Raw genomic sequence first — 19,078 nt, forward strand, 5'->3', positions numbered from 1 at the left:
CTGAGCACAGGTCCCCTTCTCTTTCAGAGTTCTAGCCAGCAAGGGAAGAGAGATATTTATAGGAATCAGGAGGGTGTGTGAAACCTATTATTCCCCATTCTAACAGGCTGGGATCTTTTTCAATCTTGTAGGCCTTTGAAAAACTTCAAGTGCTATTTGATTGAAGCCCTGCAGTATTGACAAGAAAGGGCTCACTAAAAATTTCAGCATTTGAAGAAGAAAGAGAAAAACATAGGCCCCTGTCAACACACATTTTTAAAGAAACTACATGTATCATTGTGATGCTTTTACCAGCGAGTGACCTTTAAGATGTTAGGAGAAATAGAGAAGGAAGGAGGGAAGGGAGAGAGAGAAAGAGAGGGTTGGTTGTCTTAGCTCTAAGAGGGAGCAGTATTACACCAAAACCATTTTCCCACCAGCAGACATTTCCAGGGTTTCCATGAATACCAGGCACACCTGTAGCACAGGAGAAGACATTTCAATATCACCCTAAGTGTTAGTTTCCTATAGGGCTGTCATAACAAAGCATAACAAACTAAGTAGCTTAAAGCAACAGAGTATTTTTCTTTCACAGCTCTGGAGTCTAGAAGTCTGAAATCAAGGTGTTGGCAGGGCTGGTTCCTTCTGGAGGCTCCAAGGGAGAATCCGTTCCATGCCCCTCTCCTGTCTTCTGGTGCTTGCTGCCACTCCTTGGCATTCCTTGGCTTGTAGCCACATGGCACTCTCCCTGTGTGTCTCTGTGTCCCTGTGTACAAACCTGCTTCCTCTTATAAGGACACCAGTCATTGAATTAAGGCCCCACCATAATCCAGGATGACCTCATCTTTACTTGATTACATTGGCAAAGGCTCTATTCCCAAATAAGGTCACATTCACAGGTACTGCGGGTTAAGACTTCAACATATCTTTTTGGGAGACGCAATCAACCCACAACACCCTCTATAGTACAAAGTAGCCTTGTGCTACTGCTTAGCTATTCCGTGTTCCTCTTTGTATATTCAACCCTTTCTTGAACTGGTTCTCAGTCACTGTGGGCCTTACATGGATGTACTGTCATATTTTAATTTAAATTTTATAGAGTAGAAGACAATTTGCTGTGAATAAGAGGTGAGAAACATAATCTATCTGGATCCAAATAAAGACTGCTCACTAGAACACACAAGAATTTTGCCTTGTAAGTATATGAGAGAAGGGCAAGCAGTAAGTCCACCAAAATGAACACCACTGGAGCAAACTAGTGAGCAGTGTGAGAAAGGGGAAGGCTTTCCTGGACACCATGAAGCATCACTACACTGCGATAGCAATTGCACTGTAATCGTTGCTTGCCTGTTGTGCTGTTGGGAGACCCTCAGTCTCTTGCAGTGTGCTGTCAATCTGTTAATGCCTAGAACACAAAAATGTTAAGAACCTCTGGATTCATTGTTGAGTGTAGATCAAATGCTCCAACTCTAGCACCACTTCCACTGAATAATCATAATTTACCAGGTGCTTAACTCAGTACATTGTCTAAAGATGAGAATTTCAGACCTATAAAGGAAATGATTTGGAGTAGCAGAGAACTTTTTCACATTTATTCAGTGATTTGTTCCATGTATATAGGAAAATAAACCCGACTCAGGGCTCGGATAAAATCACTGAATGTCACTGGAAAAAAAAAAAAACTGATCTCAAGAATATGAATCTCAAGACACTTATAGCTTTTGGAGAGCACCCAGAAGGCTCTGTCCAGGCTCTAACCCCCAGCAGGTCACTGAGGAGCAAGAAATCTTGTCACTGGGGATTTGTTCTGAAGATGTGTGAAGAGCTGCTCGGCACAATGCAATACCCACCCCCACGTAACAGCTAAGAATTTATAGAGATTCTTCCATCAGATACTTTTCCAGTCAAGAGAGAGAGGAAGGCACCTTTCTGGGACACATAATGAAAGGAGAAGCAAAAGGGACCCAAATAATGTCACCCCTTCCTGGTTGTGCCCAGGGGCTGGCTCTGTAACTCTTCTCCCCATGGAGCTTCTGTACAGTATGCCCCTAGATGACATTTTCCATAACTTGGATGATGGAGGGGGAATCCATGAGGTATGAGACCTGCACAATTATTTTCTCAGAGAAGATTCATGTTCAGTGAAGAGAAATGAGGGAAAGAGATCTGGGGAAAAGGAAAAATAATGTGTTCTGTTTTTGCTCCAATGATCAACTTCTTCATCCCTCTGTCACCCTAACCTGCTGACTGCCGAGTCCTGTGTGTCTGATCCTGAAAGGCCAAGTGAACGTTAGGTCGTAAAATGAGAGCCCAGGCCCCAGTGGCCTTCCATCACTCTGTACAGTCCACAGCAATCTACTCAAGAAGACACTCCCCATGCCCCGCTGAGACGCTGGGTCAGATGCAGAAACATCACCAATTAAATGCCAATAAGAGTGCGTAAATTTGTAGATGAGAGGAGGACTCTAGAAATGTGAGTGGTGCTGAATCTCTCCCGTCCTCACCTTTCCTTCTCTCTCCTTCAGAAACCTCTTCCCTACTTTTCTCCACAAAATCCTCCAGCCAGAACTTCTGGACCACTATGCTGAGGCTATAACCAAAAGAGCATGTTCTCTTTCATAGGACACACTGGTGCTGCCGAGTTAGTTATGCTTTTTGGTACTGAGGTGCAGCAAGACCATCCTGTGGCAGAGACCGGTAGGCATTTCCCTCTTCTTTCCTGGGCACACAGCTGGACCTCCCTTCCCAGCTCCCTCGTAGTTAGTTATAGCCACAAAATTGAATTCTAATTAGTGGATTGTGAGGGCTGAGTGGCACTCACAGGTCTGGCCCATGAAACTCCCATGCACAGTAATCCGTGTTCTTTCTCCATCCACTAGTCTGATGCAACAAATACAACCACTTTGGAAGCCACATGGGGAGGACAGCAGAGCCACAAGATAGAAGGAGCCTGGGTCTCTGAATCACCACTAGGAGCCTCCAAACACTTTAGGGTGTTACATAAGTGAGAAGTAAACGTCTATTGTATTTGAGCCATTCTACATTCTTTACTCAGATTTCTTTGTTACAGCAATGAATCTACCTTAATTAATATGCACCTTCTTTCTGAGTTGCCCACCATGGGGCCTGTGTGCTTTCCTATACTGCCTATCACTAGAGCTTCTGAAACAATACAGCTGGTATAAGAGAACTTGTTCCTTACTGATGATAAAACTTTACTAAACAACAGGCTCCTATATTATTGTACAGAAGAAACAGGGTAAGCTTTAGAGTCAGACTGAGCTTGATCCCTTTTCCATAACATTCTGCCCAGGTGATCAATATCAGCTCACTTTACCTCTCTGACCCCAAACCCTTCTCTGTAATTGGGATCACTAGCCCCAATTAAATATTAGAATAGAGTTGTAAAGCATAATGTTTAAGGGATAGAATCAAAGCATTTAGCACAGTGCCTGGTACACAGTAGATCCTCAATGACTAGAAGGTATTATTATTTATATCTATTAGCATTTACTTGATTGTACCCTTTAAGTATAGGAACAATATCTTATTCATCCTTCTATCTTCAACATCAAGCATGAGTTCCTAGAAGATGTGGATTATGTCTAATTTATCTTTGTAACTCCACATCTAGAACAGTGCTGATTACTTCAGTGAAAGGAAGCTCTCCTTAGTATTAATATTATCACCAACTGTGACCTCCAAAGCAAGCATCGTGTCTATAAATCTTTCTCTAGAATCCAGGAGGGGGACCTGCACATAATAGGCACTCAACAATAGTAATTAATAAACTAATTTCTCGCTGGTAGGTAGATGATGTGATTCTGGTTATGGGCATTGGTAGGAGGCAGTGATCGTTATATAGCGGATGGGTCTGTGAGAGAATCTAGGTTCCAAATCAGTAGTAGCCTGAATTTTCAAAACCTCCTGTATTAGGTATGTGGCATCACTGCCCACCACAAACAGAACACTCATTCAAAACTAAGCATTCTCCAGTTCCCACTTGCATAAATAAGGCAGACAATGTAGCCTTCCCAGTGGCCTCACAAAGTTGTCATGAAGGTCAAACACCATAATAGATGTGAAATGATATACATATATAGAAGGATACTATTATTGTTGTTATTATCAAAAAAGCCATCTTCTGTTATCTTTGTTATCAGTACTCTCATGGTTTGGATTCTTTCCCCTCATCTGGTAGGATATTCTGTGTCATATTCTCTCCCTGCATGAGGCACGACCATAAAGTAAAATATTAAGACAAATATTCTTATATTACATATTACATAAAGACAAATACTTTTGTTATTCAATTGACTGTTTCTTGGAAACACACCCAGAAATGACTCATCCCTTAGAAAATAGGGTAATAAAGCATTTCATTTCATCCAGGACAAGACTGTATCACACACAAGTAACACTAGCAGGTGATAAGCCCCATTGCACTTTCTCAGATTGTTTCAACAATGAGTAGACCCATAAGCAGCCTCTGAAATGAAAAACAGGAATTGGGAGGAGAAGGTAGAGCAAGAGCTGTAATGAGGAAAATAGGATGAAGTTAAGCTTTGACGTAGCTGGACGAAATGTAGTTCAATTACACTGTATGCATATAAATAATTGCCCTGATTACATCAAACGAAGCTTGAAAGAAGGTTAGATGTGTCACCAGGAGAGCTGCCAGGCTTAGGGCCAAATGACCCCACAAAGTTACATTCCCTTGGCGCTTTCTCCAAGTCCTCCCCTTTGGAGGCTCTGATATTTCACGCTGTTAGCACACACAAGTGAATTCATCTCTTGAGGATTTAAGCTCATGGGAGATTGAGGGATAAACAAAAAGGCAAGCACGTGCATTTACACTGAGCCATGTAGCATTCAGGATCTTCATGCATGTCTCCTCAAGCCAGCCCAGCCTCTGCAATTATGAATACAACACGGAACACAGACTGAAAGCAGAAGTTCACTTTGTGAGCCTAGCCTTGGAGCTAGCCTGAGGATTCAGATTATATGACTTCAGGTCCATTCATCAGCACAACAGGAACACACCTGTCTCCAGGAGTCCATGCATCAAGTCGGGGAAGATGGGTACCTTTTGCCTTCCCAGGAGACAGCCTGAAATGTCAATGCCAAAGTTGACCTCTCTTGATTCCCTGCATCCCACACTCACCTGTCCTTTACTCCCCCACCTAAACCTGGATGTCATATTCTTTCTCATTCTTCATAATATTGATAAGGTCAAACAAGGTTCTTGAGCCTCATGTTGATTGTATGTGAAATGTCTTATTTCTAAGGTTAATATTGCCAATAGACGATCTCAAGGACAATGTGATATTTTTATTCAAGTTGTCACCTCTGCTTAGAAGAACCAGTGTTACCTTTCCTTAAAGAAGAATATATTTGGCCTGTTTTTGATGCAAGTGCTACTCATTTGATGGTCGCATCTGCAAATCCTCAGGTATTCAACTTTCTTCTAGGAGACAAATATTCTTTTTATTAAAATTACTTCATAAGCACAAATTCCTTGCCAAAGGAAGTCTGAAATGGCAGATTTTGTAACTAAAATAACAACCGGTACCTGAGGCACAAGGAAGTTGTTGAAATAACAATAGACTGGGATTCAGAATACCTGGGTTCTTGACCTTGTGCAGCCACTAAAGCTCTGGGAAGCCTGTTTTTCACACTTTCATTCTCAGTTCCTTATCTAAAAAGTGAGAGAGCTAGATGAGATCATTTCCAGGGTTCCTTTCTGCTCTAAATTTTTATGATTCTAAGGTACTTGAGGTGACATGCCAGACTACTGGAAAACATTGCTAAGATGGAAGAAAGAAAAGAGCTACCAGTGACTACATCTTTACCAAGTTTCAGGTGTTTTGCACACACCATCTCATCCAGTCCCTAAAACCACCCTATGAGTAGGTCCTATCATTATCTGTGTTTCGCAGATAAAGAAACTGAGGTCCAGAGCTGTTATGTGATTTGCCCAGTGTTATGGATTGAATGTGTCCCCCAAAACTCATTTGTTAAAGCTCTAACCCTCAATGTGATGGTCTTTGGAGGTGGAGCTTTTGGGAGATGATTAGGTTTAGATGAGGTCATGAGGGTGGGATCACTGCCCATCCTCATGATAGGATTAGTGCCCTTATAAGAAGAGACCAAAGAGAGACTCCCCCTCCCCCTGACCTGCTCCCTCTCCCTCTCTTTCTCTCTCTGCCATGTGAGGACATAACACGACAAGAAGGCAGCTGTCTGCAAGACAGGCATTGAGCCCTTACCAGGAACCAAATCAGCCAGCACATTGATCTTGGACTTCCAGCCTCCAGAATGATAAGAAATAAATGTCTATTGTTTAAGCCACACAGTCTGTGGTATTTTGTTATAGCAAGCTGAGCTAAGACACCCAATGCCCTATAGTTAGTACAACATCTGAACCCTGTGCTAAAAACAGAGGTTGAATTAAACTATAGAAATGTCTGAAGAAATTGTCCCCAGGGCAGTCAGCTGAATGCCAAGAGTTCCCGTTTTTGGGTGCTTTTACTCTGAAGACAGGATTAAAATTAATTAGTGTCAGTGCCAACCCTACCCCCGATTGCATAGCAAATGACCTAGATGGTCTGATCTGAAGGACAGGCATCTATAGCCTTGTATAGAAGTATCTCATTGGCCCAGGAGCTAGTAAGCGGGGCACCTGCTAAGCCACTGTTCGAAAGTCCATTCTTCAGGAATAAGCACTGCTCTCTCCCCGGGGCTCTCTTTCAAAGTGCAAACTCCACTGGATTGGGACGCAGAAGCTCATTGCTCCAAGCTGGCCTCTTAGGTGCAGTCGGCAAGGCAAGCAAGCCACAGATGACGAGAGAGAGGGTGGGGATTGGGAGGACAGACCTGACTAGAGCGAGGAAAGAGAACGAGGGGGAGGGCAAATGAAGACAACCACCTACTTCTCCCTTTGCTGGGACCAATCCTAGAGTAGAGAATTCTGCTCCAGACTTGAGCGAGGATGCTAACACCATTATTTATAGCTCACAGCCTCCCAAACCAGGCGGCACTACTCATATGGGAAGGGTACCAGAAGAAGCAGGGAGATATGATGGTGGGGACATTACTACTGCAGATGGTGGCCATGCAAGCTGTGGTGGCAGTTTGCTCAGAGTGGATTCTGTTCTGCTTTAATGGCATCTGTTTCCAAGTTAGGGTTGAGCTTCCAGGTCTGCTGATTCTGTTCCGCTTGAATCTAAGTCGGTGGCGGGCACCACATCCGGACCTCTCAGCCCTCGGGCAGGCTGCCTTGAGCCCAGGCAGAAAATGGAATTTTCCCTTCCTGCCTCATTAAAGGAACCATCTAAGTTCACTTCTCTAACAGAAGCAATTTGGGCTGAATTGAGTCTTGAGCAGTAATGAGCAAAGGCATCAAGTTCCGTGATCCTTCCTCTGTCTCAGTAACAAATGCACTGGAGTAAAAAGGAAATCTCTACACACGTCCTCACTCCCGTGGGGAATATGCGACTCCATCTGCCGTTTCACGTGGTAAGGGCTGTGGATGGCAGCCGTTTCTAAGAAACCATTTAGAAAAGTTTTTTACAGGCCATACTTTGCATGTTTATCTCCATTAAGTATTTCGCTGGGCACCAGGCATGTGTCACAAAATCTCCTCACTGTCTTTAGTTGTATCTATATTCAAGGGAGCAAGCCATTCTGGAGGTTTCATCTGGAATATCCAGATAATGAAGTTGCCACATTAATGAGATGTTTCTTATAACATGTCTCTTAATCCATTCTTGCATCACCCACGTGTTGACCCAGCTTTCATTTCAGCCTCTTCAGCCCCACCTCAGGCACCAGATTTGTGGTTCAAGTGCGGACTGTGAGGAGGAAAGTGTGAGAATGAGATCACAGGTTTAACCAAACCTCACTGCCTCAAAACACAATGAGCCGCTTTTGGCAGCCTGGACAGTCCAACAGGAAGGCCAGCGGCTGAGGAACAGCGCCAAGCTTTAGCTAAGCACTCAAGCGTTGAAAGGTTTCATGCAAAAATCCTGAAGCAGAGCAGTGGAATTTTCAGGGAGTAGAGCTCCCTGACTCCTGCCCCGGAAATCGTGCTTATGGGATGGTTTCTGGCTCCCAGCAACCCGGTTCAATTTCCATCAGGCAAATAGAAATGAGCGCAAACTTCCCGCTGCCCCATCCTCCCCACCAGGGGTTTGCAACAGGCTCCGACTCCTCTCAGCACCATCTCTGCTCCACACAGAAGGTGAGTGGCAAACAGCCAGGCTCTGGGCTGGGTCAGGGGAGCAGAGACTCAAGCAGAGCCCTAATTCTGTGCAACAGGAATGTGGGCCACCGTGGCGGCGGAGGGGGGATTTGCAGGAGGTTCTAAATGCCCTTAGGGTTCAATTTCAACAGAAAGGAATCTCTGTCCACCTTCATCACTTACTGATGCAAAAACTAGCTTGGTGGGGCAGTGGGAACCCACAGTTACACAAAGGCAGAGCCAGGACTAGAATTCAAGGCTCCCGATGACTCTCCATCTACTCCTCGTGACAGTCTCCTGGTGCAAGGGATGAGAAGAGAAAGAAGGTAAAGAGGGTCCTGGAGCGGAAAAACTTGAGAACGTCCATCCGAGGGTTTTCTGAATCAGAAATCGTGCAGTTTTCATCTGTTCTGCCCACAGTCTTCACGAGGTATCTGATTGGCTCCTCCAAGGACCTGTCCTTATCGAGCGGTGCCAGCTCTGGATATGGGGGAACAACAACAGAACCCAGCTCAGTCGCCAGGCACAGAGAAAGAGCCCTCTGCCTCCCAGGGCCTCCTTCTTGCAGGCTGGGCAGCCTGCAGCTACAGCGGAAACATGCGGAAACCTAGAAAAGGGAAGCTGTGGTTCAGCCTTAGCAGACAAAATGCAGAGATGGAGCATGGAGGGCTTTCAGCTAACCCACAGCTGCAGAGGCCCCTGCCCTACTGCCTCCACGGGCGCTGTTCAAACGCCAGTGTGAAAGCAGGTGAATCCCCCCGCCTGTGGCAGAAACCGTCCCGTTAACTCATTGTAAAACGGGGCTTTGAGAGTCTAAAAATAAAAGCACAGTCTCTTCTTCTTTAGATTGTGGATCGACATGCAGCACAAAAGCTAGATTTTAAGCCGGGGGTTATGCCATCTTTAGGAAACGTGTATTCATACTGAAATCCAAGCCTCCAGGATTTTTCATGCGGGTCCTCCAGATGATATTATTTGTTTTGTCCCTTCTTATGTACCGAGAAAACAGTAATCACTCTTTGTGGTCCATGCCAGGGACCTCAAATACATCAGACAGGGTACATGTTCTTATTCCCGTTTTACAGATGAATAAAATGAGGCTGAGAATCTCTGGTTGCATGATTTGCCCTGGATCATACAGCTAACAGGTAACAGGGCTGTGACTCAAAACCAGGCCTGGATCTGGAAGCTGGGCTCTTTCCACCCATCTCAGGTGCAGCTGGCCAAATCTCACAATCACTTCAATCCTACTCTCCGTAAAGCTGAGCACATAGAACCCCCAGTACACCGACCCACCCCACAGTCTCCTGGACCACTGAGACTAAGCAAAGGTGAGCTCTACTCTCACCATTCCACTGAATGCTAACCGGAGAAAAGCGAACTACCTCCTTTTCTTTGAGATACCTAAAAGCTCTTCTGATATGCCAATCAGGGGTCCACTTTGTAAGTGTGCTCCCCAGGCTGGCTGCCAGCAGGCTGGTTTCATCTTTCTCTAATACCTATATATTTGTGGCCATACTGATGGGTTTACCTGAGGTTACAATCCTAGACAGAAGGAATCTAGACTGTTTAATTTTTGATTCAGTATCAAATAGAAAATCACTTAGAATTAGGTCTTTAATAAATGTTTGCTCTCTAACTGGAGATAGTGGTGATGATAATGATGATGACGACGGGATAAAGGCCTGTGAGGCTCTGGTCTGTAAAAAGCATCCAGAGCGCTTTACCAGAATTAATCTCTTGAGATTTCCCAACAAGTTGCAGTAGGGGACTCAGTGGACACGGGAAGCACAGTCTCTGTGAACTGGTTTTCTCTGGTGGTACCAGATACTGGTTAGGGTCTCCTCTCTCTCAGGGCACTGAATGAGGGGACAGAAGAGGCTCGGAGGCTGTGGAAGGCAACTGCTTCAGGAAGAGTGCCTGTCAGCACGCGGAAGCGTCACCTGCTTCCGTAACAGGGAGCCAACCGTGTCTGAGTCATCAAGCTCACAGCCAAACGGACAGGCTGGAGAAAGAAATCAACAGAACCTTCACGTTGGTGCATGGATTACTGGTTTGCCTGATAACATGCTGAGCATGACTCAACGGGGGGGGAGAGCCGGTCCCCCTGGTGAGCCAGCTGCGTGTTGGGGTCTTCTCCCAGAAGGCTCTGCATCCCATGATCGAGCCCACGAAGCAGAGTCAGTGTGATAGCACGGAGCCTCACTCACAAACGGTTAACGCCATAGCTGTGGTCTGAGTATAAAATGAGAGCAGAAATAATAGGGATAAGAACGGTGGGGACACTCTTGAGCCAGGATGGGACATCCTCCCAAAGAAGACACTCAGACCCTGGCTGTGAATAGCTTTTAAAATGCTCCAAAACTGTTCCCCCAGGTATTCTACATCAGTCAAAAATTACCTTTAGCTTCTAAAGCAATTAAGTGACTGTAAATAAAGAATACAAATAGCTTATGTGATGCCTTGAGTCAATATATCATACACCCCAGACTAAGAGCCATTGCCCTGATTCCATCTTGCATTTAGGACATTTGTTTTTTATGGCATCCGTGGTTTGCTGAGTGCTTTCAGGGAGAATAAATAAGGCTTTGAAGGAATAGCACATGAAATTTATAAACTGGAAGTCTTTTTTACTTTTAAAATAATTTTAGACATATAAACAATTATATGCCAATGGTTTGTAACCTTTTAAGAAGATGTACATTTTTTTGGAAATGAAATCTTTAATATGAATACTTTCTGGCTTACTTTAGAAATAGGACACAGAAATTAACCCACAGATTCATATTTCAACCATCTCTAGTCATTTTTGTTATTTTATTCTACAGTTCATGGAGATGAGAACTGGAAAAGAATTAAAATGTGTTGTTTAACCCATAGATCCTTATTCCGTTTTAACTGCAGATAAAGATGACATACTATGGCGAAGGCATTTTATTACAGTTCAGAAGGGCAAAGATTGTGTGAGTTATGAGCTGTATGGGATGGGGGGCACTGAAAGATGCATGACAATTAAATTCAGAAATACCCATCATTTCTTGCATACGGTATTGGAACAGATAAATAACACTCATGTCATTCTTTGCATTTGCTTAAATAAATGGCCTTGGCTTACTAGAAATGTTGAATGTTGTCTTTTATATTAGAGTAAGCATTAGTAATGATACCACTGTCACTGCACTTGAGGTCAGTTGGAAAGATGAGCGTGCCAGTTTCTAAGATGATGAACTCTGATCCTTCCTTCTCTCGGACACCCACACACCCACATGCAAACAGTGAGCAGACCTGCCACGTGGTCTCAGAGCCGCAGGGGAGAGCGCACAGTCTGCAGCCAGCCCAAGCCCAGATCCTGACTCTACCGCTTACTAGCGCTATGGCCTTGACCAGTTGCTCAATCACTCACTCTCTGCCTCATTCTCCTCCTGTGGAAAGAGGGGCTAGTAACACCTCCTGTTATGTGGGTTCCTTGAGTTATATGGAAAGCGCTTGGCACAGTGCCTGGCACATAATAAATGCTACAGAGCAGCAGCTTTTCCAATGATAAGAATCTTCTTTTTCAGATCGGTGCCTTCCTTACAACCTCCACTTCTACTCCTCTCCAGCTCCTACACCCACCCCTCCCCAGGTCACCTGCAATGAGTAGGATCCTAGCTGAGCTTCCTGCTTCTAGTATATTCCACGCCACCCACCTCCAGTTCAAATGGAACATCCCCTCCTTTGTGGCTCACTCTACCCAGTAGACACTTCTATTACAGAACCTACTGCACTTTTGACTTTATTTATCTATCTATACTCATGTGTAGTGGAGCTGAAAAACACATTTAAAAATTTTTTTCAGTCTTATTGAGATATAATTTTTATACGTGACTGTATGAGTTTCAAATGTACAGAATAAAGGTTTGACTTATACTGTGAAATGATTACCACAATAGGTTTAGTGAACATCTGTCATCTCATATAGAAACGAAACTAAAAAGACCTTTTCCTTGTGATGAGAAATCTTAAGATTTACTCTCCTAAAAACTTTCATATATAACATACAGCAGCGTTAATTATATTAATCATGTTGTATGTTACATCCCTAGTACTTATTTATCTTATAACTGGAAGTACTTTGACTATCTTCCTCCAAGTTCCCCTCCCCTTATCCCCCATCTCTGGTAAACACATATCTGATCATTTTTTCTATGAATTTGGGTTTTTTTGTTTCTTATTTTAGATTCAACATATAAATGAACTCACATGGTATTTGCCTTTATCTGACTTATTTCACTTAGCATAATGCCTTCAAGGTCCATCCTTGTATGTTGTCACAAATGGTAGGATTTCCTCATTTTCTATGGCTGAATAATATTCCATTTTATATATATATATATGTTTATATTTTTGTGTATATATACACTTATTCCATTAATATTCCTATATATATAGATATACATTCCGTTAATATTCCATTATATATATGTGTATGTATGTGTGTGTGTGTATATATATATATATATAAATATATAAAACAACTTCTTTATCTATTCATCAATCAACAGACATTTAGGTTGTTTCCATGTCTTAGCTATTGTAAATAAAGCTGCTATGAACACAGGGGTGCAGATATCTTTTCGAGTTAGTGTTTTCATCTCTTTTGGATATGTTCCCAGAAGTGGGATTGCTGGATTGTATGGTAGTTCTATTTTTAATTTTTTGAGGATCTTCCACACTGTTTTCCATAATGGCTGTACCAATTTACAATTCCACCAACCGTGCACAAGGGTTCCTTTTTCTCCACACCCTTGTCAGCATTTGTTATCTCTTGTCTTTGGGGGGATCATTCTAACAGTTGTGAGGTGATATCTCACTGGGATCTGATTTGCATTTCCCTGATGACTAGTGATGTTGAGCATGTTTTCAGGTACCTGTTAGTCATATATCTTCTTTGGAAAAATATCTGTACAGAAGCTTTTTAGTTTGATGTAGTGCTTTAGGTGTCATATCCAAAAAAAAAATCATTGCCAAGAGCCATGTCGAGGAGCTTTTTTCCTACATTATCTTCTAGAATTTTCATGAAAAACACATATTTTGAGAGCTGATATCAGAAGCACACTTAGATAGGAAATTGTCTTCATTTAAGAAGAATACCTTGACAGGTAAATTCTGGCAGGAAAGATGAGTCCCAAAGACTCTGACTGTAACTAGAAAAAGAAAGAGAGATCTAGTTTCTCTGCATGAGAAGTTGCAGAAAAAGGTGGCCAGTGAGAGATTCCTGGTGACAGGAACTGAAGGACATTTAAAACAGGAATGGGTCATCTTTAAGTTCAAATTGTTTGTATTTATGAGATGTGAGAAAGACCTAACACTTGGGTAAAGCCTGATACACACACAAAGGGTTTGTGTTAAGTGGTTTGGGACCAAATCAAGGAAACGAAGCCGAGTTCCAGGCAGCAGTTAAGACAAAGTAGAGGGAAGAGGGGAACCATGGAAATGAGATAGAAGTGAATGTAGGAGTTCAGAGGCTTACAGCTTGGAGCCAAAATGAAAATATATACCTTCAGGAATTTGCAGAAATCTTGGTCATGAGGTTGGGCTTCCCAGCATATGTGCAGTGAAAGGCTCAAGGCCAAATTATTTAAATTCCAAAACCCAAGTGTCTTGGCTTAGGTCTGCCAAGAAGCAGACATGATTGGACATTTAAGAGATTTACTGGGGAAACACCTGTGAAAGAGTAAGGGGAGGGAGCTGGAGAAGTTAAGAAGAGACTTCAGAGAGAGATGCAGTTCTGACGCTCATGAAAGAAGAGGGGCAAGGAAGGAAAATTGGGTGGAAAGAGCCTCAGATCACAGAGCAGTTCTACAAAAGATCCAGCCAGGTTGGTGGAAAGTCCTCAAGTCAAATACACTGTTGGAGGAGTCCTGAAATAATGCCCGCACCATGCTGGTAGCAGCCCACCAAAAGTGTGTACTCGGTGCAAACGTGATAGTAGATCCAGGCGGGGCAGCAACTGGGGCTGGCAATTAGCCATGCTCCCAGAGCAGGGCATTGGAGCTGCACATTTTCATCACCAGCACCCAGAGGTACCACAGCTGATAGGAATCATGCCTGATTCATCATTGGATACTCAACTGCTCAACAAATGTTTGCTGAATCACTAAAATGATCCAACCTGCACATCAAACAATCATCCTAAATAATCTTCAAAACCAAATGTTGTGCACATGAGGATTCATTATGCTATTCTTTCTATTTTGTGTATTTAAAATTTCCCTTAATAAAAAAAAGTTTATTACAGGGAATTCCCTGGTGGTCCAGTGGTTAGGACTTGGTACTTTCACTGCTGGGGCCCGGGTTCAATCCCTGGTAGGGAAACTGAGATCCCACAAGCTGTGCAGCACAGCCAAAGAAAAAAAAAAGAAAGTTCATTACAAATATTATTTAGAAACATTATTGTGTTTCCTCAAAAAATTAAATATAGAATTAATTAAATCTAGCAATTCCATTTCTGGGTATATACCCAAAAGAATTGAAAGCAGGGACTCAACCAGCCCTCTTCATTCCCAAGTTCATAGCAACACTATTCACACTAGCCAAAAAGTGGAAACAACCAAAATGCCCAACAGCAGAAGAAGGGATAAACAAAATGTGGTATATGCATACACTGGAACATTATTTGGTGTTAAAAAGTAAAGAAATTCTGGGGCTTCCCTGGTGGCGCAGTGGTTAAGAATCCGCCTGCCAATGCAGGGCACACGGGTTCGAGCCCTGGTCCCGGAAGATCCCACATGCCGCGGAGCAACTGGGCCCGTGAGCCACAACTACTAAGCCTGCGCATCTGGAGCCTGTGCTCCGCAACAGGAGAGGCCGCGATAGTGAGAGGCTGGCGCACTGCGATGAAGAGTGGCCCCCACTTGCCAGAACTGGAGAAAGCCCTTGCACAGAAACGAAGACCCAACACAGCCATAAATAAATTAATTAATTAAATTTTAAAAAGAGATAGGCAAAACATTCTCTCTATAAATTTAAAAAAAAAAAAAAAAGTAAAGAAATTCTGACACATGCTACAACATGGATGAACCTTGAGAGCATTATGCGAAGTGAAACAAGCCAGTCACCAAAATACAAACACTCTACAGTTCCACTTATATGAGGTAACCAGAGTAGTCAAACTCACAGAGACAGAAATTAGAACAATTGGTATTCACCAGGGACTGGGAGGAGGCGGAAATGGAGAGAGAAGGTTTAATGGGTACAGAGTTTCACTTTGGGGAGAAGAAAAAGTTCTAGCAATGGATGGTGGTGATGACTGCACAATAATGTGAATATACTTCATGCCACTAAAGCACACAGCTAAAAATGGTTAAAATGGTAAAGTGTATCTTATGCATATTTTACCACCATGTGCCGCATGGCATGTGGGATCTTAGTTCCCCAACCAGGGATCGAACCTGTGTCCCCAGCAGTGAAGCTCAAAGTCCTAACTACTGGACCGCCAGGGAATTCCCAAAAATATATTATTCAGAGGATATATCTGACAGGGAGAAAAAGGTAACCAGGGCTACTCCACGTGACCATGTGGTCTCATGCCCCGAGTCCCCCTCTCTGCCTCCAGACCCCTAATGAAGTCAGTACAGCTCCCGACTTCTCCTAGCCCAGCCATTTGGCTGGTGGTGGGCTGGGTCCAGGGCTCTGCCTAATTGTTTTCCTCCCAAAGTCTGCTCAGGGCAACTTCTCAGACTCCACGCAGGAGTTTCCTCTCCAAGCAGCCATTCCCAGCCAGCTGATCCCACCAAAGGCCACGAAGCCCAGGAGTCTGTAGCTTCTTAAACCCCAGACGCTGGCCCTGTGCTTTGGCCCCTTTAACTGAGCTTTTGCTTTTTAAAAATAAAAGTTAACTTGTTATGGTAAAAGTAGCTTGATGGCATCTCTTTCCCTCAAAGACTTTTGCCAGGACGATGGAGTGAGAAAGAAAAACCAGGTGAGAAGCAAACTGAGCCTTTGTCAGGAGGGTGCTACAATGGGCTGGCCCCAGGGGGTACATGTTCTCTGTGTGAACAACAAACAGGATAAACGGAGGAGGGGGCAGGAGGCAAGGCTGGGTGTGCCTTTGGTACCTGCTTCCCCCCTCTTCTTTTGCTCATGCTTCTGACCCCTGATCATGACACCCTTCTCGCTTTCTACTCTGCTTCAGGCACTAAATGACTGCAGATACCCTGTCCTTCTCTCCATTTCCATCTTCCTTCCTGCACATCTGTCCAATCAGCCCGGTGGTTACAGAGAGCTAGGCGACCACGACCAACACTGCCAGCGTGGGCACACCAGGCTCCCCTCGCCCGTCTGCGGCAACCGTCTCCAGAAACTGGATGCTCTTCCCACAACACTAGCCAAAAGGCACCTCACACCATCCCTGGCTTCACCGGCTTCCAGTTCAAAGTCTGACTGGTGGGACCCACGTCACAGGCCGGTGCCCTAACTGGAGGAATGCTGGGTAAGAGCCGGGGGAACTGGTAGGTCTCTTCACTGGGGAGTTCTCCACTCATGGGCACAATATTCATAGGTCCTACTTATGACTGTTGAGCACTCAAAACCAATGGAACATGCGCCTGGGGGCACTGCGGCCACCAAAATGCCCTCCTACTTCTATTACTCCACAGCAGTGTCTCACATAAAGCTTTGCTACCTAGAAAATGAGATTCTATCCTTGCTAAGAGATTAAGAAAGGCCAATTGTGTAGACTCAAAAACCCTCACTAGTACCAAAAGTACCCACAACCTTCAGGAAAAAGAGCAAAGTCCTTACAGCGCCATTCAAAGCCGTCCACAACAGGCTCTCGGTCTGCCTTTTCAGCATCTCCACTTACCTTCCAAAATTCTCTACCCTCCCACAGCCATACTGGTGAGCTCCTGCCGCCCATCCTGGGACCCAGCACGTGCTTTCACCTTGTTTCATATCCCTACAGAGCCAGCCACCATCCGCTCAGCCTACCCAAACGGCATATCCCTCAACACACAGCTCTGGTTCCACATCCATCACCCTGCATAATTCTCTAATAGGAAGGACTTCTCCTCAAACTCCAGTGGTATGTAGAAAACAAATCTGTGGTTACCAAGGAGGAAGGGGAGGGATAAATTGGGAGATTGGGATTGACATATACACACTGCTATATATAAACTAGATAAATAATAAGAACCTACTGTATAGCACAGGGAACTCTACTCAGTACTCTGTAATGACCTATATGGGAAAAGAATCTAAAAAAGAGTGGATATATGTATAATTGATTCACTTTGATGTACAGCAGAAACTAACACAACATTGTAAATCAACTGTACTCCAATAAAAATTAATTTAAAAAAACTCCAGGGGTAACTATCACCTCATACTCCATTGTCAGTAGATCATGTACCATGTGACATTACTTCTATCATTGTCTCAAACTCTTCTTTGTGTCTTTTCTTATTTATTTATTTATACATAAATACATCTTATTTCCCCAATCAGCCACTAAAGCCCTTAATGGCAGAAGCTCTTGTTAGATTTCTTGGAAGGCCCATAGCATTTCACACGAGGCTTCGTTCATTGCAGGCAGTCCATAAAGATATGTGACTTTAAATTGACTTTACTGCACAGAGTTTTTACTTATCAAAGTGACAATGTATACCCTTGCTTCTTAGCATGGCCCTGCTCTGCATGCTGACACTTGTGCATTTTCTTAAGTAGAACACAGGGAGGAAGAAGTCAGCAGTGGATTCTTCCCCAGCAAGCACGCTGGCAGAAACAGAGATAACACCTCAGTAGCTCTCATTAATCTGGACACATTGGCCCAATATTTATCGGAATAGTGCTGATTAGGTGTTAGGTACATTCTGAGAGCTCACAAATCCTTATGGCAACTCCATCAAGTAAATGACATTATTTCCATTTTACAGATGGGGAGCCTGTGTAAAACTCAACCGGGGTCACACAGCAGGTAAGGGACAGACCCGGGACTGAACCCAGACAAGCCAGCTACAGAGGCAGTGCTTTTAACCACTGGCTAGTGACCAAGATACCCTCTTTCATATTGCAAACTTAATCATGGTGTCTACAGAAAGAGTATATTCTAAGTATTTTAAAGAAAAATTTCGTAAAACATTTTGTTTTAACATGGAGAATGGTTCAACAGAAGAAACCTAACCAATATTTCTCCGTTTCTAATTTTATTTGAGGGGCCTTCAGAGAGCACATGCTGAACTTCCTCTCACCCTCCCTAAAGAGTCAAGTCAGATAAAACAGGTGAGAGAAACATCTGCCTCTTTGTGGCACAGAGATTCATGTAGAAACATCTCATACGTTCAAAAGCGTCTATGAAGAAACCAACCTTGCCCTCACCTCTTCAAATTAATGGTATGCTAATCATTCTATCTGAGGTATGCCTGAGAATAAACTCCAAAAGCCTCAGTTTTCAAGAAAATACTAAGAGTGTGGTATAGATGGGTATCTACATCCTAGAAATCAAATACTAATTCAAATATTTATAACAAGAGTTAATGGGAAGGTTAACATTTTCTAGTGGCCCAAGTCAAAAACCCTTTTTTGCCTTCTTCTTTTTCATTCTATTATGCTCTGTTCATCCAAGGAGAGTATTATTGGTAATCTCTTGCTAGGTGCTTGACTCTCCTCTCTCATCAGAAATATAGTTGACTTTATTTTTCCTACCTCAGTGTTTCCTACACAGGATGGTAAGCTTCTAAACATCAGTGTCAGATTAAAAAGTAAGATCTCAATAGATATGTTATGCTTTCAGCTTTCATTGGGGGAAACTATAAAATTACAGAAAATCCATTTACTATGGGAATGTTGTGCCTTCCCTCTTCTGGTATTTTCTAGAAG

Source organism: Balaenoptera ricei, chromosome 18 (assembly GCF_028023285.1).
Source record: "Balaenoptera ricei isolate mBalRic1 chromosome 18, mBalRic1.hap2, whole genome shotgun sequence".
NCBI classification, from domain to species: domain Eukaryota; kingdom Metazoa; phylum Chordata; class Mammalia; order Artiodactyla; family Balaenopteridae; genus Balaenoptera; species Balaenoptera ricei.